Here is a 429-nt window from a genome sequence, read left to right on the forward strand (position 1 = left end):
GCTCTTGGGTTGTCAAGTGAAAGGGCGGGTGTGGTTATGGCTGCGGTTGTCGTGGTTTATGGTTACCATTGCTATTCTAGGGATGGTCGCTCGCTCTGGGGGTGAAGTTCAAGCGAGGGAGGGAGGGAGGGAGGAAGGGAAAATATAGAGGGATATAAAGGAAAGAGGAAGGGGGAGATAGAGGGATAGAAGGGGATAGGAGAGAGGGAAGGAGGAAGAGAGAATGTAGAGGGAAAGGATATAAAGGAGGGGGGAAGGGGAGATAGAGGGATAGGAGGGAATAGGAGGAAAGGAGAAAGAGAGAATATAGAGAAAAGAAGGGAGGAAGGGGGAGATAGAGAGATAAAAGGGAATAGGAGGGAGTAAGAGGGAGAAAGCAAGGGGAGAAGATACTTTAAAGAGGGAAGGGATTTAAGTGAGGGAGTAAAT

At 48.7% G+C, this 429-nt stretch overlaps 1 protein-coding gene across 1 annotated transcript in view; it reads left to right on the top strand.

Annotated features, from left to right (window-relative positions):
- The window catches only part of LOC119587349 (GTPase-activating Rap/Ran-GAP domain-like protein 3), a 420,180-nt gene that overhangs the window by 127,905 nt on the left and 291,846 nt on the right, over positions 1-429 (top strand). The gene's annotated exons all lie outside the window — the stretch shown is intronic.

The sequence above is a fragment of the Penaeus monodon genome, chromosome 22, assembly GCF_015228065.2.
Source record: "Penaeus monodon isolate SGIC_2016 chromosome 22, NSTDA_Pmon_1, whole genome shotgun sequence".
Classification (NCBI taxonomy): domain Eukaryota; kingdom Metazoa; phylum Arthropoda; class Malacostraca; order Decapoda; family Penaeidae; genus Penaeus; species Penaeus monodon.